This window comes from Eriocheir sinensis, chromosome 37 (genome assembly GCF_024679095.1).
Source record: "Eriocheir sinensis breed Jianghai 21 chromosome 37, ASM2467909v1, whole genome shotgun sequence".
Taxonomy (NCBI): Eukaryota; Metazoa; Arthropoda; class Malacostraca; order Decapoda; family Varunidae; genus Eriocheir; species Eriocheir sinensis.
Window position 1 is genome coordinate 8,971,571 of NC_066545.1, and position 20,099 is coordinate 8,991,669.

General features: G+C 43.6%; 1 long non-coding RNA gene across 1 annotated transcript in view; it reads right to left on the minus strand.

The window, feature by feature from the left end:
• LOC127008444 (uncharacterized) overlaps nt 1–18,204 on the minus strand; it is a 200,461-nt gene extending 182,257 nt beyond the window's left edge. The window contains exon 1 of the long non-coding RNA XR_007761088.1: nt 18,182–18,204. This is a non-coding gene — a long non-coding RNA (uncharacterized LOC127008444). The remainder of the gene's footprint in view (nt 1–18,181) is intronic.
• Nucleotides 18,205–20,099: the final 1,895 nt, after the last annotated feature.

Consider the following 20,099-nt stretch of genomic DNA (forward strand, 5'->3'; position numbering starts at 1 on the left):
ATATAATTTTTCAGTTACTTTCATAACGCAAATTTTGGATTATTTTTTTTCTTCTCTAATTTGAATTCATTATATTTATTCATTATCATTCTTACATTCGCATTCGGTCTTTAGCCTCCTGTTTCTTCTTGTTCTCCTCCTCCACCTCCTCTACCTCCTCCTCCTTCTCCTTATCTTCCCCTTCCACACACTTTGCCAACTCTTACATGTCTCCGATGCTCATTGTCATTTTACTAATCATTAAGCGCTCATTACTCTCTCTCTCTCTCTCTCTCTCTCTCTCTCTCTCTCTCTCTCTCTCTCTCTCTCTCTCTCTCTCTCTCTCTCTCTCCTCGGGGCAGTCAGGTGGAGGAGGGACAACAAGACACACAGGGCCAAGATAATAGTCCAGCTCCCTAATTTTTCCCTTGACCCAGCCGCCCACTGGTCCGTGACACACCTGCCTAACGAGTTCCAGGTGAGGAAGAAGAGGAGGAGGAGGAGGAGGAAGAGGAGGAGGGGGAGAAAACAAGACATCGATGAAGAGACAGATAAAAAGAAACAAATAAGAGGACAAAGAGGACGACGACGAGGAACGAGGAAAACGAACAAGAAGAACAACAACGACAATAGCAGGAACAAAATGAACCAGAAAAAGAAGAACAAGTCGCATCAAAACAAGAAAAAAAGCACCATCAGGAAATATTTAGTTATGTAACCCCTAAAATACAAAAAAAACATCAAATAACAAAACAAGGAGGAGGAGGAGAAGGAAAGAAAACGGGGAGATGAGGGAAAAGGAGGAGGAGGAGGAGGAGGAGGAGATGCAGCAGACGAAAACGCAGCAACAACAACAGAAGGGGGAGGAGGAGGCGGAGTCAGGGGATAAAAGACGGAGAGAAGAAGGGAAAAAAGCGCAGAACATGGATCGAGGAATGTTATGAAAGTAAGATATAGCAAGTGGAGGGGATCGATCCAGCTGCCCTGACGAGAACAGCTGTCAAGTGTGAGTAGTGGCTAATGAGGGTGACGGAGGGAGGGAGACGAGGGAGACGAGGGAGACGAGGAAGAGGAGGGTGAGGGGGGGCGAGAAGGCAGGTGGTAAGGAGAGATAGTGACGGCGGGAGTGAGGGAGGAGTGAGATGGTTGGGGAATGAGACCGAGACAAAGGTAGGCCAGATTGAGGCTCGAATATAAAGCAAGACAAGAAAAAAGAAGTATTGGGAGGAAGGAATCGATGGAGGCGCCCGTGTGATGTTTTGGAGAGAGAGAGAGAGAGAGAGAGAGAGAGAGAGAGAGAGAGAGAGAGAGAGAGAGAGAGAGAGAGAGAGAGAGAGAGAGAGAGAGAGAGAGAGAGAGAGAGAGAGAGAGAGAGAGAGAGAGAGAGAGAGAGAGAGAGAGAGAGAGAGAGAGAGAGAGAGAGAGAGAGAGAGAGAGAGAGAGATGGGGGGGTGGAGGGGGAAAGAGAACACTGGCACACACATAATACAGACAGCGACAGAGACAGACAGAGAGACAGACACTTGCGGACACACAGACAGACAGGCATAAACAGACACACGGACACAAACATACACACACCGGGGCACAGATGAACGAAGAAAACAAAGAAAATAAAAAAGGAAAACCATGACTAAATTATATAGAAGCGACTTTATTACAAATGAAAAAAAAACATCTAATATTTCCTATCATTGTTGAATATTAAGATACATACAAAAATACATGTGTGAGGCATAGAGATAAAAGAAAGAGGTTTATTATACTATTTAAGAAGTGTCGAAATGCATTCCCTTTCAATATAATTTCTTGCATGACTCTTTTTTTTTTCGGCACGCTCTTTTATAACCACCATGATTATTCTTACACACAAATCCTCCTTCCATTAGCTTTATTCTCCCACTTTTTATATTTTCCGTGACTTAAATCATAAATACATGTTACTCTATATCCTCAAAGCATTATTATTCAGTATTTCATCGTTTTTTTCTCCCTTTCTCTCCCCCGATCCCATTCCTCTTATTTTTCGCTCCTTCATAAAGCATTGCTCTTTCCTCATCCTCTTAACTCTTTTTCCCTTCCCTCTGCTACGCTATTTTATTGCGATAATAAATATTTCCTCCTCGTTTGATAATTTCCCTCCAGCCCCGTCGCCCCTCCTCTCCTTCATTTTCTTTTTCTCCCCCTCTCCGAATTCCCTCCACTTTTTTCTTTTCTCCTCTCGTCTTTTGTTTTGTTCTAATGTTATATTCTTCTCTTGATCTAATCCCTTCAACTTTTCTGATGATTCGCCTAAACGATCGCGGTATTCTATTATTATCTATGTTGTTACTACTACTACTACTACTACTACTACTACTACTACTACTGCCACTACTATTGCTACTACTACATATTTTTCTTTATATTTTTCTTCCCCTTCTACTTTATCCTACTTTTTGTATTAATTTTCTCTTCACCAGGTATCTTCTCATGATTCCTCCTCCTCCTCCTCCTCCTCCTCTTAATACGTCAGGCATCCGATCGGCCTCTCTTCGTGCCGTTGCAGAGGAAGAAATAATTAACGTGCAACCCACAATTTGCCGTAATGTTATAGTAATTATCCGGCATATGGTTAGCAGAGAAGGAGAGAGAGAGAGGGGGAGGGGGGGACTCTCTCTCTCTCTCTCTCTCTAACCCTTAACTCTGGTCAAATTCATCCAACTCGTGTCCAGCGGGAAGGAATTCAAACCTTCGAAACATGGAGGAAAAAATGTCTCCCAACCTCACCTGCTCCACTAATTAATCTCCTCGTCCTACCTCCGTCCCACCTGAGGAATCCTACCCAACCCCTTACCTCCCCTCCACCCACCTCCACCCACCCCCTCCAACACCTTTCCTCCCCTTCAGACCCCATCGCTGTCCACAAACCACCCCATTCATCACCCCTTCTCATCTGCACGACTAACCAGCGCCGACTCACCTCCATTCACCCGATTTACCTGTTTCGCCCGATTCCCTATTCCTCTTCGACTCCTTAACTGATGTCCTCACCGCCACTCATTAGTACTAAGAGTGGTGTTAATGAGGGTAGTTTAGCGGTAGTGGTTGTGGTTGTAACATTAGTAGAGGTATAGTAGTGGCAGTAACAATCATTATAGTTAAGTGTTATGAAAAAAAGTTGAAGATTATTGTTTTCTTCGCCCGTCCCTTCCCTTCTCACCTGTCCAAATTTCATCTCGTCCCACTAATCTGGCGGCTCGTCCACCTCTTAGCCAGGTATCCACAGGTGAGATGAGTGATGCCGCTCCTTGCCCGCCTCACCTGCTCTCCGTCTCATTACTCACCTCAGGAAATATCACTCATCTCAAGACGCCGGATCGCAAAAAACGGGCCGATGGGGGATAATTATGGTTGATGGCTCATGTTACGCGCGTAGCCTTATCGAGGTAATTAAGGAAATAGAGGAGAGGTGCGGGTACTTAATTACCTGTGCGATCTCAGGGCGACGTAACCTGTACCATGTGTAGGGATAAATCTTCCCTGCCAGCCTCCGCGGTGTGTTTTTACCCCAAGACGGATTATTGATGCCTTCGGACCGCGAACGCAAAAATGAGATTAAGGATTTTTTTTTTAATTCTCTTCTATTCCCGGTAAAAAAAATATCCGCTAATAATACTCTTCCGGCTTTGCGCTAAGTCTTTGGGCCGTAACATATTGGCGGCTTGGAGTTTTTTAATGCATTTACACTGACGCTCATATTATTTTTTTACGAAGTGGCGTTTCTTTCCCTGATTCGAGTGATACCAACCGCGAACCCTAAAAAAAATGATAGAAAAAATACTCCTGGGAGGTATTATTATCACATAAAGAAATAACTCCGCATGCAGATAAGCAGTTAATACAATAATGGAATGCACGCTGATAGAAAAAAAAATATGCAGCTTTTGGCGAGCATCAACAAAAACTTATACAATATTAATATAACTCACATCACGACTACCTGCAGGCTTCCCTATATATACCTCGCGTGATACCTTACCCTTAATTAAAAGCTGCCTGAGCCATATTAACCCTACAGATAACTAACTAACAGGTGTAGAGAAAGACAGTGAGTAGGTGGGGGCAGGTAGGGGTAGGTAGGGGAATTTGGGGGATGGGTAGGAAATGAGGCAGCGAGAATGGACAGGTGAGGGATGGACGGTCGGAAAGGGGAGACGATGCAGTGGGGGAAGGAAGTGGAAGTTGAGGAAGGTTTGGGGGAGTGATAAGAGGGTGGGGAAGGAGGAAGACAGGTAAAGATGGGATATGTAGGAGAGAGAAAACATGTCGGGGAGGTGAGAAAATGAGGAAGAATAGGGACCGATAAGTAGAAGCAGTAGGAGGGAGGTGAGAAAAGGGAAATAAATGGGGATAGAAAGGGTGAGGGCAGAAGAGAAAGGTAAGAAAGGAGAGAGTAGATAGGAGATAAGAGAATGGGAGGGGAAGGTAGGGTAAAATAGGTAAGAGGGAAGAGGGGTTAATACAGGTAGGAGGATGTAAGTTAAGTGGATGGAAGGGAGGGAGGAGTAGAGAGGCAGGTGAGAGAGGGTACGGAAGGAGTAGTGGACTCGAACCTGGTGCCCCCGTATCGGTAGTCGAGTCTCTAATGAGGAAGCTCTAGTAATTACATCGGGAAACCTGACACCGGCTTGTTTACGACCCCCGCCGCTGCGCCGGATTGCATTATTTTCCGATCACGCGACGGAAGCCTGGAGAGCAGCGGTCGAAGAGGCGATAATTGCGGCCCGAGTCACGGATCCGGTGTAGGTTCTAATGGTTTACTTAGAGAACTCTGACTCCCATTATTGATCAACCGTATTAGGACTTTCTTTGATTTTGTTTTGGTAAAGAGGTTGTTGTTGTTTTTGTCTTACAGTAGAGAAAACAATTCAAGGTCCAAAACAAAAAGAAAACAAAAAAGACAGCTTCTCACTGCTCCTAAAAATGTAAATAAAAAAGAGCGGACATAAGAGAGATCAATTGTTACTTTTGTTGTTGCTGTTGTTGTTGATGTTGTTGTTGTTAGTAGTGTTGTTGTAGAGCAAATTAACAGCAGCAGCAGCATAAGAAGTAGTCGTAGTAGCAATATTAAGAGTACCTGAGTGGCTGAGTGGTAGCGTGCTGGGCCCACATTCACCGCGTGATGGACGACGCGGGTTCGAATCCCCACGCTACCACCTCGGATTTTTCAGTCACCGCCGAGTGGCTAAAAACTACCCACATGCTGTCCTGAAGACCACCCATCAACCCGAACTCTAGAGGAAATCGTCCTAGTAAATCAAGAACGAGTTCCGGGGGGCAGCATGAGCCAAGGGAAGAAGCCACTATAAACACTTGCCTGCGCCATGACGGGTCGGAGCCAACTACCATCTAGGCCCCTCAAGAGAAGAATACCGGCGCTATAGGCGTACACGTAAAAAAAAAAAAAAAATAATAGTCGAAGTAATAGTAGTAGTTGTTGTAGAATAAATGTAGCAGCAGAAGCATTAGTAAGTAGCAGTAGGAGCATTATTAGGAGCAACAACAACATCGCAACAACTTCATATCATTTCTCTCACCTTAATTGCAGGTAGAAGGTAAAACTTTGCTGTGGGAGCCGCGATAAAACACCAACACGGGAAAGAAATATTCCAAAAAACAAAATCTAGACAGGAACGGACAATTTATCTTCGTCTGAGAGAGAGAGAGAGAGAGAGAGAGAGAGAGAGAGAGAGAGAGAGAGAGAGAGAGAGAGAGAGAGAGAGAGAGAGAGAGAGAGAGAGAGAGAGAGAGAGAGAGAGAGAGAGAGAGAGAGAGAGAGAGAGAGAGAGAGATTTCAAGTGGACTATAATCTTTACTCTCACCGGAATTTCCACCAGAGAAGAACGGAAAAGACACATGACGAAGAGGAAAGACGGAGGAGGAGGAGGGGGAGGAAGAGGTGGAGGTGGAAAAAGAGGAAGGAAGAAGAAGAGAAAACAGGGGTAATGTAACCTTTCAGACAATCCACTTACAGACACTCAAACTTTCGACCATTTTCCTTCTTCTTCCTTCCCTCAATTCCCGCCGTCCCTTCCAGACCTCAACCTCCCCCCCCCAAAAAAAATAGATGTAATTCTCTCTCTCTAATGAAAACATACAGAGGGCACAGAACTGGATTATATGACCAGTTCAGACTATAGGCGGAGAGGGAAAGGGGCAAGATCTATTACGAGAGAGAGAGAGAGAGAGAGAGAGAGAGAGAGAGAGAGAGAGAGAGAGAGAGAGAGAGAGAGAGAGGAGCAGGTAAGGGTGAGGGAAAGGGTGAGGAAGGGGAGAGGAGAGGAGAGTAGAGAGAAAGAAGGGTGAGGGAGAGAGAGTGGATAAAGGAAGAAGGGAATATATAACTACAGGAAGGGAAGAGGGAAGAGGGTATAAGAAGGATATACATAAAAGTGATGTAAGAGAGGGAGAGAGAGAGGGAGAGGTGGAGGGAGGCAAACCGTAATAACGAAAGGAAATAGAGGAATATGGAGGTATCATAGGAAGGGGAAAAGGAGGGGAGGAGGGGAGATGGTAGGCCTGAGGATATGAAAAAAAAAAATGTGTGCAGAAATGAAGGAGAGGAAGCCAGCGGGAGGGAGAGAAAGAGATAAAAGGTGAAGGCTAAATGGAAGGGTAAGGGAGAAATAAGGGAGTTTAGGAAGAGGTTAAGGGAGGGATAAAGACTAAGTGGTGATGGGTAAGGGGGAAGGTAACTCGTCTTCATTAGGGGAAGGCGGTGATGGAGGCATTTGGAGGGGAAGAGGGAGGGAGAAGGGAGGGAAGAATGGGGGTAAGGAAAACGGAGGAAGGGAAGGATGAAGGAAGGAATGGAAGAAGGCAGAAGGGAGGGAAGAGAGGAAGAAAGGACGAGGGAAGAATGAAGGGAAGGAAGAAGGAAGAAAGGAGGGATGAAAGAAGGGAAGGAAGAAAGGAGAGAAGGAAGGGAGGGATGAAGGGAAGGACAGAGGAAAAGAAGGAAGATAAAAAGGGATGAAAGAAAGGAGGGAAGGAAGAAGGGAGAAATGAAGGAAGGGAAGAAGGGAGGGAAAGAGGAAAGGCAATTCAGACAATGTTTTTTCCTTCATCTCCTTCCATCTTCCTCCTTTTCTTCCATTCTTCCTTTTCCTTCATTTATTTCATTCTTCTACCGACTCTTTCCCTCCTTTCTCTTCTTTTATCCCCCCCCCTCTCTCTCTCTCTCTCTCTCTCTCTCTCTCTCTCTCTCCATTTACTCACCACTAACTTGTTACAGGGAGGAAACGGAGAAATTGAAGAGATATGGGAAAAGGGGTGTCCGTGTGTGTGTGTGTGTGTGTGTGTGTGTGTGTGTGTGTGTGTGTGTGTGTGTGTGTGTGTGTATCAGAGTGTGTTCAGAAGCAATTTATGTCCACTTATCTTGGTCACCCACACACAAGGCACCCCACTTACGCCCCCCCACTCCACCACCACCACCACTACCACCACCACCACCATCACCACCACAGGCCTCTCGGTAAATCCCCCATGAATGCCTTTTACAGAAACACAAAACATCACAAAAACATATGTTGACCTTCCTGATGGGGGTGTATCGGCGCCTTGCTGACCAGATCCTCCTCCTCCTCCTCCTCCTCCTCCTCCCACTTCTCCTCCTCGTCCTCCTCCTTCTCCTGTTTTCCTCCGAGTTAGAAGGTTTATTCGCCATTTGTCCCCCATTTGGCTTCTCGCCAGGCCCATACACACACACCCTTCCTCCTCCTCCTCCTCCTCCTCCTCCTCCTCCTCCTCCGCCTTTTAGATTTTTCTTTCTGTCCTTTCTTTCCCCCTTCCTTCTCTACTATTTTTCCATTCTCTTTCCCCTTCTGCCCCTTTGTCTGTCTGTCTGTCTGTCTGTCTGTCTGTCTGTCTGTCTATCTGTCTGTATGTATGACTGTCTGTCTATGTCGTTGTTTCTACATGTGTTCCATTTCACTAAATTTTTCCTCTTCCTCCTCCTCCTCCTCCTCCTCCTCCTCTACCCTCTCCGCCATTGCCTTTCCTCTCCACGCCCGACCCTTGAAAGAGGCAGCTCATATATTTCCCATTCCTCGCCTTCACTGCTCCGAGGCTCCACAGAGTTGCCTTTGTAAACATGTGCTCTGCGGGAATGGCTTGACTCTATATTTCGGAATGATTTGTAAAGCGGAGCCCGAAAGTTGTTGGAAACCGAGGCTATCTAAAGTTTTGTTATGTTATATTTTAGTTGTTCTCCTTTAGTTTTTTTTTCTTTTGTAATCTTGTCTGTTTCTCTGTCTGTCTACTTTAATGTCTTCTTCCTCCCTTTGTCTCTCTCCCTTAAGTTTCTTCTAAAACCCGACCAGACATTCGTTAACATTGTAATTTAATAGAAAAGAATATATAAACATCAGAATGAATGTTTGCTTAAGAAAATACACATTCAGATCTTACACCCAAACAATCAATAGGAAAACGAAGTAAAATATAAACACACACACACACACACACACACACACACACACACACACACACACACACACACACAACCCCCCTCCAAACACACACTCACACACACAAAAAACTAAAAAAAGAGGAAAATTCTCCCCTGAACCGAATTTCCCGAGTGCTAATTTGATCCAGGCGCCGAAGAGGAGATAAGCTGAGGATCCCATGTCACTTTGCTCAGCCCAAGGTAATGGTGTAGATTACAGGTGATTCCAGGTGGGACGGGGTAGGTAGTGCAGGTAAGGGGAAGAAATGGGTGGTGGGTATAGGGAAAGGAGAGGGAGGAGGAGAGGAGGAGGTATAGGAACAGATGGCGTGGGAAAGAGTATGTATGAAGAAGGACAAGAAGATAAAGGAGGATGAGAAAGAGGAGGAGGAGGAGGAGGAGGAAGAAGAGGAGGAGGAAGAGGAGGAAGATGAAAAGGGATGTCTGTATGAAGCGGTTTTTGATAAAGGAAAGTGGATAAGAGAGAGAGAGAGAGAGAGAGAGAGAGAGAGAGAGAGAGAGAGAGAGAGAGAGAGAGAGAGAGAGAGAGAGAGAGAGAGAGAGAGAGAGAGAGAGAGAGAGAGAGAGAGAGAGAGAGAGAGAGAGAGAGAGAGAGAGAGAGAGAGAGAGAGAGAGAGAGAGAGAGAGAGAGAGAGAGAGAGAGAGAGAGAGAGAGAGAAGGGGAGGAAGCTGATGATGTAGTACTTGTGTTGCCATTTCGATAAAGGGGTAAGGGAGAGAGAGGAGGAGGGGGCCTGGAGATGGATGTGGGAGGGAAGGAGGATGAGAAGAAAGGAGAGAGGGAGAATGGCCGCTGGGGAAGCATAGGTATGGGAGGGAGGGAGGAGGAAAGTAGGTATGGGAGGGGCAAGAGGGGTGTTAGATGTAGGGGGGAGAGAACAGAATGGTGGATATGATGAGGTTTGAACAAAAGGGTTATGGTGAAGTAGTATGACGTGGAAGATATGAAGGATGAATGGTGAAAATAAGAGACCATTTCGATTGTGTAAGATGGAAAAAAATGTCATCAACTTTGGAATGTGACAAAAAAAATGATGATAAATAAAATAAACAAATAAAGTGCAGGATATAATAAACAAATAGTTACAAAAAAGAAATAATAAATAAATAAATGAATCACTAAAAATGGGTGTCGATAGATACGAAACAGACGACACAACGAAAGAGAAACGAGAAAGAATTAATGATAGTTTTTTCCTGCATCTCACATCCTTTCCCGTGCTATTAATTATCAGCCAATCTCTTCCTATAACATATTCTCTTCCTCTTTTTAACTCCTTCTTCCGTCAGTCCTATTACTTTTCCACTCTTCTCTTTTACAAATCCAGCTATGATGGCTACTATAAACACACTCTGCTGCCAGAACGGGCTGGCTGAACATCAGGTCCCACACCGGAAAAGCCTTGGACCGACCATCAGATCCATCAGAAGAAGTTCTCTGCGCACAAATAGGCAAAAAAAAAAAAAAAAAAAAAAAACTTCAAATTATGTATTCTTCCCAGGCTTTTCGCAACCTTCCGTTATTAAAGTTCCTATTCCGATTATGTTCTTATTTTCTTCCTCTTCCTCAAGGTATATCTTTTATTATGTAGTAAAGTCTTTTTTTGTTGTCTATATACATACCTTCGTCTACATTTCTTAACCTTTTCCTGTTGCTTTCTTTCCTTCTTATTTCTTTCTTCTACCTATTTTTATTCTTTCTTTCTTCGTTCTATCTCTTCATATTACTCTTTCCTTCTCCTTCCTTCCTTCCTGTACTTTCATCTACCCCTTCCTATGATCACTACTAATTTATCACATCCTCCCCCTTTTCCTCTTATCAGTCAAACAGCTTTTATCACCTCTTCCCTTGTAGTTTGTTCCCTGTTCTCTTATCGACCAGCTCCTCCCTATCCCTCCCTCCCTATCACCCCCTCTCCCTATCAGTCCTTCTCACCTGCCCTCACCTGCCTCCGTGCACCTGGCGGGCGGCGTGGCGGCTAATCAAGACCTGGATCACCGCCGTGCCGACAAAATGGGACTTTCCAATCCGTGTTGAGGGCGGAGTCTTGGCACATTAGTTTGATTTATAAAGGATTCGGGGCTCAATATATCCCGTCTTCCCCCCCAATCCCCTCTCCCATCCCTCTCCTACCTGCCCATCTCTCCCTTCCTCCCTCCTCTCCTCCTCTCCCTTGCTACCCATTCCTCAATATGAAAACTTAATCTTCCTTTCTTTCCTCTCCCTCCTCTTCCCCCATGAAATTCGCCTCCCTAACCAGACGTGTGATCTAAAAAGGCGGAGTTTTTTTGGTCTTATTTCGTGATTATGTTATCGCGTGTTTCTGCTACTGGCAAATAACACCTTATCTGCGTAATCGTATTCTTTGCTTCACACTTTTTCTACTCTCTTTCCTTTTTCCGTTCCTCGTTTCCGGTTCCCTTTCTTCTCTTTCTTTTCTATCCTTTCCCGTTACGTTCGTATTCTTTGTCTTTTCTTTGTCTTACGTTCCCTTTTCTTTTCTATATCTTTATCTCCTTTTCCTATTCTTGTCTCTTTCTTTATGCACCTTCCTTAGCTTCGTTTTCCTCTATTTTCTCCTCTTTCCTCCTCTTATTTCTCTTCCATCCCTTTCTAAAGATTCCGCTCAATTCTTGCCTTTTTCTTTCCTCCTTTCATTTCCCTTCCCACCACTTCTTTCCCTTTCCTTCCATTCCCCTCCCTTCTCCTTCCCTCTTCCTATTCCAAACCCTACACACCCAACCAAACCTTCCCCTCTTTAAAAACACGAAAAAAATAGCAAATGAAAAATGGCGTCTCTCTCGTTTCTTTTTCGCCCTCCGCCGCGTCATAATCCTCGATACAGACTATAAAAGGAGTAACAAATGGCGTTCCTCTACCAGTCATCTGTTGGTCGCGTGTTGCTGAGCCCCGACGCCACCACCACCACCACCGCCACCACCGCCACGACCACCACCACCACCCAAGCTATGACTTATATTCTTCCTCGTTCTTCTGCCTTTCTATCATTTTCCTTCATTATCTCTTCTGACTCCTTCTGTTACTTCTTTTCTTCCTCTCTCTCTTTCTTATACCTCTTCCATTTGCTTTCACTTATTCCTCTGTTTATTTATCTCTTCGCAACTCTTTTCCTTCCTTTTCTATTTCTTCTACCATACATCAGCCTGTTACTTTTTTCCTTCCTCTTCCTTTCTTCTACAATTTCATATCAGTCTTTCCTTCTTCTTTCTTTCATTTTCTCTCATCTACCTCTTCCTATAATCACTTCTAACTTACCACCACCACCACCACCACTGTCCCCGCCGCCGCCACCGCCACCACCACCACCACCGCCGCCGCCGTCAAGACTCAGGCAGACTACACTTGATGATTTATGAGGCGCTCGTGGCAGGGCAGACGTGAGGGTAAACACGTCATGACATCGACCACTAGGGGGCCGATGGAAGGCAGGGAGGGAGGGAGGAGGGGAGGGAGGGAGGAAGGAAGGGTGGGGAGGGTGGCAGGGTACTGAGTGAGGGAGGAAGGAAGGAAGGAAGGAAGGGAGGGAGGGGAAGGAAGGAAGAAAGGAAGGAAGGGAGGGGAAGTAAGGAAGCAAGGGTGGGAAGGGTGGTAAGGAGGAAGGTCTCATTCGCTCTTGCTTCTCTTCCCTGTCTGTCTTCCTTCTCTCTCTATTCCCCGTCTGTCTCTCTTTCTTCCTTCTCTGTCTATTTTGCTTTCTCTCCCTGTCTGTCTCTCCTGCTCTCTCTTCCCTGTCTATCTGTCTCGCCCTTCCTCCATGCTTCTTCCCTCCCTCTCTTTCTCCGTCAGACACATTCAGACCTTCCCTGTTAATCAAGACGCCTTTGGCCCAAGAACATGTGATTAGCCCTCAGGATACAACAGGGGAATGCTTCTTCTTCTTCTTCCTCTTCCTCCTCCTCCTCCTCCTCTCCTTCAGCCTTCCCGCACTTCTGCAGGACATAATACCGGGAATCCTTTGCTTGGAGGGAGGGAGGGAGGGAGGGAGAGAAAGGAAGAGAGAGAGAGAGAGAGAGAGAGAGAGAGAGAGAGAGAGAGAGAGAGAGAGAGAGAGAGAGAGAGAGAGAGAGAGAGAGAGAGAGAGAGAGAGAGAGAGAGAGAGAGAGAGAGAGAGAATGAAAAGGTGATCCGAAATTCCTAGATGTACGCAAACCCTCCTTTACCCAATATTCCTCTCTCTCTCTCTCTCTCTCTCTCTCTCTCTCTCTCTCTCTCTTTTTCTCAGCTTTCCCTTCACTAACAAATCTTGCAACCAAACGAGAGAGACAGATGGCTACATATATATAAATAGATGGACAGATAAATAGATATAGATAGATAGATACAGAAAGTAGATAAAGAAGGGGGAGGGAGAGAAAGCAACAGAGGAGAAAGAAATGAGACACGGGGTGGTGGTGGTGGTGGTGGTGGTGGTAGTGGTGGTGGTTGTGGTGGTATTGGTGGTGGTGTTGGTGGTAGTGGTGGAAGACAAAAGAGAGAGTTCGGGCTGGGGGGAAGGGGGGTGGGGGTGGGGGGGCGTGATAGGGGGCTTCCGTGACACACCTTAATCATTAGGTGAGAAAATTGCAATCGTTCCCTAGCAGGTGTGGCGGCGGGGCGAGGGGCCGACGAAGGCATGAGTCCCCGTCATTGGCTGCAGGTGAGGGCGGTGGGCCAATCACGGGGGAGGGAAGGTGATATGTCAGTGGACGTGTGGTGTTAGGGCGTGGGCGGGGGGCGAGGCAGGAAGAGGGAGGAGCTGTCTCTCAATTGCTTTCCTCCCTCTTTACCTCCCTCCCTCTCTTGTTACCTCCTTCCTCCCTCCCTAGCTCCTTACGTCACTTCCCTAGTTTCCCTCGCTTCGCTCTTTCTCTCTCTCGTTCTTTGCCTTTCACTTTTTCTCCTCTCCACTACTCTCTTTTCCTCTCCTCTCCTCTTCTCTCTTCTCACTTCTTTAATTTCCTGCTTCGGTCTTCTTCTCTTTCCTTCCTTCCTTCCTTCCTTCCTTCTTTCTTCTCTCTCTGCCTAGAAAAACAACACCCACATAAGACAGAAAACACATGTGGATTAGCTTCTTTTATCTCGAGAGAGAGAGAGAGAGAGAGAGAGAGAGAGAGAGAGAGAGAGAGAGAGAGAGAGAGAGAGAGAGAGAGAGAGAGAGAGAGAGAGAGAGAGAGAGAGAGAGAGAGAGAGAGAGAGAGAAAGCTAAAAAGAAAAGATACAACCCCCTCCACCACTATAAATCCATCCTCCCATTTTCTTTCTCTCTTCTTCAGACCCTCATTCCGGCTTCATCTCGGTAAATCGTTGCAAGCTTAAAAAAGAGAAAGACGGAAAGCATAGATAATGAAGGTGCCGGAGCGTGGATCCCTAAGAGGAGGAGAAGGAGGAGGAGGAGGAGGAGGAGGAGAAAGTGCAAGAAAAAAATCCGAAACAGGAACATATGGGAAAGGAAGAAGAGGAAGAGGGTAATTAGAAGAGAAAGAGGAATAAGAATATATGAGAAACTATCACTAAAGCAAGAAAGATGAGGAGAATGAAGAAGAGGAGAAAGCAGAAGAAAAAATAGAAACAGGAGTATATGGGAAAGGCAGAGTAGGAGGAAGAGAACAATTAGAAGAGGAAGAGGAATACAAACATATGTGAAAGGAGGAGAAGGAAAATGAAGAAAAGGAGAAAGGGTAAAAGAAAAACGAGAAACTGGAGCATAGGGGAGAAGAGGAGTATAAGGAAGAGAAATAAGGAACATATGAGAAAGGAAAAGTAAGGGGAATGGAAGAGGAAGGGGAAGAGGAGGAGAAGGAAGAAGGGAGGGTAGTTTCAAAGATCATAAAAGTTTTCCATAGAGATTCAGGAGTCTTGGAGTAGAGGAGTAGAGGCACCAGACTCCTAAGGGAACAATAAAAACGGGAGGCGAGAGGAGAGACGAGGGACGATGAGAAGATGAGAGGGATAGGAAGGAAAAATATGGGAAAATGAATATGAAGGAAAAGTGGACAAAACAGTGGAGGAGGCAAGAGGAGGAATGAGGGACAAAATAGATGTGCAAAAAGTCATAGGAAAAAATGGGAAAATGAGTGAGAAGGAAAAGAAAAAGAAGGTGGAGGAGGAAGTATGTGTAAAAAGAGATACCATACAAGGCTGAAGAGAAAGAAAGATGAGGAAAAAACAGATAAAAAGAGTTTGAAGGTCGGAATTAAGATGATAAAGGGGAAAATAAGTGAATAATGAAAAAAAAGGAAAGGGAGAGAGAGAGAGAGAGAGAGAGAGAGAGAGAGAGAGAGAGAGAGAGAGAGAGAGAGAGAGAGAGAGAGAGAGAGAGAGAGAGAGAGAGAGAGAGAGAGAGAGAGAGAGAGAGAGAGAGAGAGAGAGAGAGAGAGAGAGAGAGAGATAGATAGAGAGAGAGAGAGAGAGAGAGAGAGAGAGAGAGAGAGAGAGAGAGAGAGAGAGAGAGAGAGAGAAGAGAAGAGAAGAGGAGGAGAAAAAGGAAGATAACAGAAGAGAAAATAGAACATAGCTAAAACTGAATTAAAAGGAGAAATGAAAAGAAAAAAGGAGAAAAATCAAAGCTAAAAATAAAGTAAAAAGAGAAAAGAAGAGAAAAAAGATAAGAGAAGACGAGAGAGAGAGAGAGAGAGAGAGAGAGAGAGAGAGAGAGAGAGAGAGAGAGAGAGAGAGAGAGAGAGAGAGAGAGAGAGAGAGAGAGAGAGAGAGAGAGAGAGAGAGAGAGAGAGAGAGAGAGAGAGAGAGAGAGAGAGAGATACTGGCGAGGGTTGCTGAGTGAAAGTAGATAAAAATAAATACTAATCAGAGCGGGAAACAACAAACAGTCACAACTTTTACGTAATAAACTCGGCAACGGACGTTATTCTGGACAACGAGCATAATAACGTTTTATGGCGACGCGTAAAACATGGAATAAATCAGCGGCAACTCTACAACGAAATAAATAACAGGCAATAAAACGAAATAAAAAAATAAATAAATAAAGACATACAGCGAAACAAGTGAACCGCGGACCCTTAAACTTAAATCTGGCGAGAGAGAGAAAGAGAGAGAGAGAGAGGGAGAAGAGGGACGCAGTGGAGGAGAGAAAAAGGAAAGTGGAGTTATGAGGAAAAATACTTGAATGAGAAAATTAATGTAGTGGGGTGGAGCGAAGAGAGGAAAATCTTGAGCAAGGTGATGAAGAATTACTTATGAAATGGCTTTGTGCGGAAGAGAAAGAGGGAGAAGGAGAAGAGGAGAGGATAATAAAATAACCTAAATAACTAAAACAAAACAAAAATACTTATATGAGAAAATTAATGTAGCGAAGTGAAGTAAAGTTTTAAGAAAGGTGATGATGAAGAATTACCTTAGAAATGACTTTGTGAGCAGGAAATAGAGGAAAAAAAGAAGAAAAAAAGTAAAAGAAAAGTAAAAGATGATGAAGAAGGAAGGATAATAATAAAAAGAAAGTTACAGAACAATAAAGAAGAGGAATCAAGAGGAATAACAGACTGATGCAAGTGGAAAATTTTAATTGAGAAAAATAATGATGGAAGTAAAAAAAACACATTAGAGATGGCTATAAAAATGTGAAGAGAGGGACAGCAGGAGATGAGGGAGAGGGAGAGGAATATAAAACACGAGAGAGAGAGAGAGAGAGAGAGAGAGAGAGAGAGAGAGAGAGAGAGAGAGAGAGAGAGAGAGAGAGAGAGAGAGAGAGAGAGAGAGAGAGAGAGAGAGAGAGAGAGAGAGAGAGAGAGAGAGAGAGAGAGAGAGAGAGAGAATGGATAAACAGATGGATAGATGCAGATAGATAAATAGACACAGATAGAGTTAATGGTTAATAGGCAGACATTCAGACAGATAGATAAACAGATACACACAAACAGACATAATCACGAGCACCCCTATAACACATACACACAGACACACACAGATCGAGACAGAGAACAGAGGAGGGAGGAGACAGTAAGGGAAGGAGGGAGGCAAAAGAAAAAAAAAAAAAAAAGAAAAAAAAAAGCTCGCCGTGGAGGGAGACTCGAAAAAATGATGAAGTTATTGAAAGGGGGGACGCAAAAGAGACAATGGCGGAGGGACAGGAATTAGCGGGGTGAGGGACGGTAATCGGGGGCCATGGCGCGGAAGCACTAATGGCTCGCCGCTCCCAGGACTTACAGACAACACTACTCGTAATTCATGACCCCGAGGAATTACTGCCGCCCTTCGTTAGAGTGAGGGAGTGAGATGTATATATATATATATATATATATATATATAGATATATATATATATATATATATATATATATATATATATATATATATATATATATATATATATATATATATATATATATATATATATATATATATATATATATTTTTTTTTTCTGTGTGTGTGTGTGTGTGTGTGTGTCTGTGTGATTCAGTCGGTAACAACATGACGCAAGAACTGATATTTATGCATTAGATAAACGGTTGCCCTTTGAGTGAGTTTCCGAGTAGTTTTTTTTTTTCTATACATTTATGAACGTCGTGGTAGCTACAGGGATCATGTTTCTTAAAGGCCCCTCTAAGCGAGAATAATGAGAAAAAATCATCACTCACGCAAACCATTTCATAATATATGTCAACGCATTTGTGATTAGTTTATGCATCATCTATTTTGGGGGGTTTATATCATGGCAAAAATTTGGCCCGTCGCTGGTACACGATAAAGCCACAAATTTGGCCCGTCGCTGGTACCAGGTTAAGAAATTACTGCTGCTCTTCGTGGGAGTGAGTTTCCCTTTAATGTATATACTTGTCTCTTTTGTCAATTAGTAACAACATGATGGAAGAGAACTAATGTTTATGTCTGAGATCTTATTGCCCTTTGAGTGAGTGAATTTCCTATTGATATGTTTATTTTTTCTTCGATACATGTTTCCGAGTGACGTATATCGGAGCCTTTTTTAATGTATTTATCATTCTTGAACAGCGTGATGCAAGACACCTGATATTATGTCTCAGAGGAATGATTGCCCTACGAGTGAGCGCGTTTCAGAAAGATATGTACCTATTTTTTTTTCCTTTTATACATTTGCGAACGTGTGTTAAAGACATTAGGTGTAAAAAAACTGTTTACTTAATATGTATGATTCATAGACGACTTCTCTGTTTTATTTTCTCTTTTATATATTTTCTTTTACTTCCAGATATCAACGAACGTTGGAAGGAGATACTAGCCGACACTTATTTTTAACAGAATGGCTAAAGAACATGTATCTCACTTTACGGTGCCTTCTTTACCAACATAAGGAAAGAAAATTAATGGACTTAACAGGATAATTCATATCTACACACTGGATAAAACAAAACAAAAAATGCTATCGGTTCAAGCCTCGTGCGAAAAGTTGACTCCTCAGACAATGAATAAAAAATAATAAAATACAACCCTTTTACCTGACCCACTGGCGGTAGTCGTGCATTCATGAGGATGTCGTATATCGCTTGTTATCGACACTGCTTCGTTTACACTTCCTTGGCAGGCACACGTATACCAACCTTCCCGGACCATCACGAGCCGGGCTGGCCGCTCACAAACACACAGCACCCGTTCGAGCGATACGTTCATTTATCGCGCTTGATCGTGAATTATTATTATTATCAGCCTTTATTACAAATAATAGATTGTGAAGTAGACAAATGGGCTGTACTTACTCTTGCTGCTGAAGGTGCCGTCTGGAAGAAAAGAAAACAGCATTAATACTGACAGGCGAGTGATTATTAGTCGTTGAAATACATGAAGTATGATACATTAGCTGTTATAAATCAGTCACAGGCAAGAAAGTAATGTTTGCAGCTGAACACACACACACACACACACACACACACACACACACACACGCACATATTTACACTCATATTACTATATCGAATATAACCCCTAGGAAAAAAAAGGTTTCTGTGTCTTACCTCAACGTGTTCGTCCATTTATTTAGCGCTTCACACTTACGGTCCTACACAAGTATATTTCCGTACCTCTGGAGACACAGGACCGGGTGTGCCCACGGAGCTACCAAAATTAACCTTCCCCTAATTGTTTCCGGGTAACCGCTGTTCACCTAGCCCGCAGGGAAGGGAGGGAAGGCTGGTAGGCGGGTTTACTTGCGCAAGCTGGAGAGTCCCATGACGGATATGAACAGGGGACTCCCGGATCGGTGGCTTGGGACGGTAACCACTGAGCCAAGCAGACTTACACGACTAAAATGGTTAGCGTGTGTCACATGCTAGGGTTTTGGTCATAATGTTTGTCTTATTATTATTCTCATTCATTATTATTCTTGTCTCCTTGTTTATTTTTTGGCTCTTGTTATTAATGGTGCTTTACCTTGTCATTCTCATTTTTACTTCATTATTATCATTATCTTTTCCGTCTAATTTTTCTTATTTTTCTTCTTTCTCTTTCTAGTATTTCTTATTTTATGGATGTTATTATTACTATTATTATTATTATTATTATTATTATTATTATTATTATTATTATTATTATTATTATTATTATTATTATTATCATTATTATTATTATTATTATTATTATTATTATTATTATTATTACTATCATTATCATAACTATCCCCATAAATGTTGTTGTTCTTCCCATTTTATTATTTTCATTGTTATTATTACTGTTGCCTCCATGATCACAATATACAGTTACCGCTCTCATATTGCCATCAGCATCACACATGTATTAGCATCGTCACCGGCTGTGTACGGCACGAGGGCGGCCAATAACACGCCATCACCCGACGGGCAACACACCAACACCTGTCACTCAGCGCAGTAATTAGTCCGCCGGCAGCAATGATCACAATTACCCTCATTATTGCTTGATTATTTTGCCCTTGTTGTTACCAGCGCCACTGATAGCACGTGTGGGGATCGGGAGGAGGGGGGTAAGAGGGGGGAGGGGGGCACGTGACGAATAAAAGTTTAGCTCTCCTACACACCCATTATGGATCACAAGTACAGCTGTTTTAATTTTACAAACGATCACGGGAATAAACATAGAATTGATATTGACTGTCTGGCTGCCCCCTCTTCCCTGTCCCCCCCCCCCTCTCTCTCTCTCTCTCTCTCTCTCATCCTTACCAGTTTCCCCTCTCCGCGTGATATACAAGTGTGATGTGTGTGTGTGTGTGTGTGTGTGTGTGTGTGTGTGTGTGTGTGTGTGTGTGTGTGAGTGCGCGCGCGCGCGTTATATTTCGATTTGAATAAAATTATATACTTTACAATTCTGTCGAAAAAAATGTATTATACTCCGGAAATACTGATATTCGTCTCTCTCTCTCTCTTCCTCGAATTCATTTTCTTGAACTTTTCATTATATATTTTTCGTCGAAGGAGAGCAAACATCTATTATCCTTCCCTTCTGAAGCATAAATAAGCTCTCCTACAAAAGACTTATTTTCCCGCCCACCAAAACACGCCCTCGATGAACAATGCAAAAAATAAAAAAATAAAAACACCAACAGAAAACCAAGAAATGACTTTTAATTAGAAATGGGATGATGAAAACCTTTGGCGTACATAATGAACTCCATTCTCTTGTTCCCTCGCCTTTGTCCCGCGCGTA